This window comes from Etheostoma cragini, chromosome 24 (genome assembly GCF_013103735.1).
Source record: "Etheostoma cragini isolate CJK2018 chromosome 24, CSU_Ecrag_1.0, whole genome shotgun sequence".
Classification (NCBI taxonomy): domain Eukaryota; kingdom Metazoa; phylum Chordata; class Actinopteri; order Perciformes; family Percidae; genus Etheostoma; species Etheostoma cragini.
Window position 1 is genome coordinate 44,677 of NC_048430.1, and position 3,906 is coordinate 48,582.

The window sequence follows — 3,906 nt, forward strand, 5'->3', positions numbered from 1 at the left end:
TTGTTACACACACATGGACACACACTTGTTACACACACAGGGACACACGCTTGTTACACACACAGGGACACACGCTTGTTACACACACAGGGACGCACACTATGCCTGTTACACACACACACAGGGACGCACACTATGCTTGTTACACACACAGGGACACACGCTTGTTACACACACAGGGACACACGCTTGTTACACACAGGGACGCACACTATGCCTGTTACAAACACAGGGACACACGCTTGTTACACACACAGGGACACACACTATGCTGGCTGTTAAAGGGAACGGGAGAGGACCTGTGATTGGTTGATTGCACGTTACCCAGAACCCACCTCTGATTAATGAAGACACTAACCCAACCCCTTTAGGACCACGCGGCCGACGCACCGACCCCTTTTTCCCGCCATTAAACCAAGTTTAAGTTGATCCGTGCAGACCCTGAACGCACCTCAGGAAATGAGTCTTTGTCCTCCTTTCTCATTCTCTCTCTCTCTTCTTCTTCTTCTTCTTCTTCTTCCAGAAACAGCTTTTAATCCATTGTCCCGCGTTAAAAGAAGACAGGAAGACTCGAGCGTGGAGTCCTGTTGCCCCGGCGCCAGTTGCGGAGGGGATACGGGTGGGAGGCGGGTGGCCGCCAGAGCCCCGAAACACACCTTACAGGCACTTTTGTCTGTCTTTGATCGGAGATTACGTCCATAGTGGCGAAGAATGCACGAGGAACATATCTCCCTGTACATCTCCGCCGTTCCCGTCCGCTCTCTTTCTTCAACCCGCGGGTCAACTGTCGCCGGCTTTGTTCGCCCTGAAAACCGGCGTGAAACACAATTGAGAAGTTGGCACCGGCCCGGCAGAGACACGGTAACTCAATCTGGACCGGGCGGCTGTAAACTCAGTCTCAGGCAAGGTGGTTTTTGTGGAGCGGCTACACAATGGAGAGCTCTGTTAAAGGGCCCAGAGGTTGATTTACACCTTTAAAGTGAGGACACCGGATACCTGCCTTTTCACCTGGTTCAGTGTGAGGACCAACTCGCTTTTTTAAGGACTTTTTGAACACGAGCGGAGGACGAAACGTGACACGGATCTGCACGGACGGTAACCCGGGGTGTTGGGTTAGGGTTAGGGACGGTAATCTGAAAATTTGGCATTGAAACCACAAATATCAGCATTGAAAACTGTTGAATTGATGTATAAAATGCGCACATTAAAAAGTAAAAATCTCACAAGCCTTTGATATTATCTGACTTTGATTGAGTTTCTTTTTACAATGTCACTGTTTTGACTTAGGGGGGAGGGGCCTAAGGGGAGGGACAAAGGGGCGTGGCTTGTGGGTATAATATTACATTGTTATTTTGGGGATATATTTCTAATTTATATTATTATATTATATATATATATATTATTTTTGATATATATTTGGGATATATTATTTTTGGGATACATTTGGGATATATATATTATTTTTGGGATAAATTTGGGATATATTTCTTATTTTTGGGATATATTATATATATATATATATATATATATATTATTTTTGGGATATATTTGGGATATATCTCTTATTTTTGGGATATATTTGGGATATATTTCTTATTTTTGGGATATATTTGGGATATATTTCTAATTTTTGGGATATGTTTCTTTTTTTGGGGATACATTTCTTATTTTTGGGATATATTTCTTATTTTCGGGATATATCTCTTATTTTTGGGATATATTTCTTATTTTTGGGATATTTTGGGGATAAATCCTTTATTTTTGAGGGATTTTTGGGATGAGACAGCATAAAAAAAAGACACAGACATCACGAAAAAATTAAAATTGACATTGAAAAACCATCATGATGCAAACAAATCAATCAAAGTTAAACAATATCAAAGGATTGTGAGATTGTTACTTGTTGATGTTCGTATTTTAAACATCAGTTCAACAGTTTTTTATCTGCTGATACTTGTTGTTTCAATGTCAAATTTTACTTTCAATGCCACAGATTAGTCATTGTTCTCGCTCCATACAGATCCAACTCACAGCTCCCAAAATGTTTAAACCATTCAAGGATTTCTCAGCCGATATTCCCCCTGTGTGTGTGTTTGTGTGTGTGTGTGTGTGTGTGTGTGTGTGTGTGTGTCTGTGTGAAGCTCTTCAAAAGCAGACCAGGACTTTGTGGATGTTAAACAAGTCCAAACCTGTAATTTGAGCGGCGTAACAACATGCACGGCGCTTCAGATGTGGCCCGGACGCAACGGGTGGGACCGCAAAGCCTCGGGATTAAAACGCCACTTTAACCCACTTGTGTCTGTCTTGAATAATTTCAGCTTTTATTTTGTCTTTTTGTGGCTGTTTCCTGTCTGAAAGAGGCACCATGGGATCTGAACCTTACGCTCGCCCCCTTTGAGCCGAACAAGACCTAAGACCACCGGAAGAGGTTTTAAACCCTGGTGTTGGCCCCGGGTCCAATTGACCTGTTTTCCGAAGTCAATGTTCTTTTTACTTCCCCAAAATAACAGGATTCCCTCCCACGTGTGGCGCTTCATTTCCCCGTTGTTACGTCCCCCGGAGACCGCGTTAGGGGTAAAAAAACGATAAAAATGTTGAAAAAACAAAAAAAATGTCATATGTTTTATATTGAAAAGCAACTAAACATTGTCCTAGGGTCAAATTTGACCCGTTTCCAAGTTGTTGTTTTTTTATATGAGAAATATTGGAGTTTGAAAAAGTCGAACAAGGCAACAGAACATTGGGGGGGAAAAAGTGTTAAAAATATTAGAAAAAGTGAGAAAAACTTTGAAAAAACTGTCTCACATCACGGTGAGGTATCTTCATACTCGTCCTGTTTTACTATTGAGTTCAAATGAGTTGAGATAGGTAGATGCATGAGAGTCCTCTGTCCTCTACAGTCAATGTCCCAAATCTTCATTTTTCTTGCTGTCCCCCCAGTTTTTCTCCCCACATGGTCCCTCCTGCCATGTAACTTGAAGTCCTTCAGACCCGGCTTGCCTGTTAAAAGCCCTTCATGAATAAACGCAAGTTACCGTAAGTTCACTGAATCTGGAAACCCCGGCAGGACCTGGCAACCCCAACAGGACCTAGCAACCCCAGCAGGACTGGCAACTCCAACAGGACCTAGCAACCCCAGCAGGACTGGCAACTCCAACAGGACCTAGCAACCCCAGCAGGACTGGCAACTCCAGCAGGACCTGCCAACCCCAACAGGACCTAGCAACCCCGGCAGGACCTGGCAACCCCAACAGGACCTAGCGACCCCGGCAGGACCTAGCAACCCCGGCAGGACCTTGCAACCCCGGCTGACCTCCTGAGCAGGATAACACATCAGTCTGTATTTACAGCTCATTAACGACGTGTCTAACAACGCTCATCCTCTAATTCAGAGAGGTGCGGAAAGACCTAGCTCGTTATGGTTAACGAGGGCGCCGGAGAGGCTCAGATGAAGACCAGACTTGATGACCGAGGAACCACAGCAACACGATGTTGCAGCGGGAGATGCTGCGTCCCGAGGGCAGAGGTGTCTGTGAAGGGTTAGCGGGACCAGCGATGGGTGCTAATCAGCTTTATGCTTGCCACTAAAACCAATCTGTGGGGGATCAGACGGCCAGCTGTCTGCAGGACTGGACGATGGTTGCAGGGTTTCAGATCAGAGGGGTTATAAGGTGCAGCTCAATCATTCCCAACCAGCGCTCTAGGGATCCACCCCCGCCCCCCCAGCAGCCCAGAGGCCCGGCCCGTTTTGGGGGGGATTAAGGGGAAGGTGAGACGTCTGATCGGAGTAAAGCGGGACTCTGATGATGCTGTAATCTGTTGGCGGATTAAACGATTCATTAGCTGATTAGCGTGAATTGATTAACAGGGCGAATGAAAACAAAAGGGAGGCCGTCGGGGGGGGGG

At 45.4% G+C, this 3,906-nt stretch overlaps 1 long non-coding RNA gene across 1 annotated transcript in view; it reads left to right on the forward strand.

The window, feature by feature from the left end:
* LOC117939668 overlaps window positions 1–3,628 on the forward strand; it is a 15,043-nt gene extending 11,415 nt beyond the window's left edge. Inside the window, exon 3 of the long non-coding RNA XR_004655645.1 lies at window positions 3,618–3,628. This is a non-coding gene — a long non-coding RNA (uncharacterized LOC117939668). The remainder of the gene's footprint in view (window positions 1–3,617) is intronic.
* The last annotated feature ends 278 nt before the right edge of the window (window positions 3,629–3,906 follow it).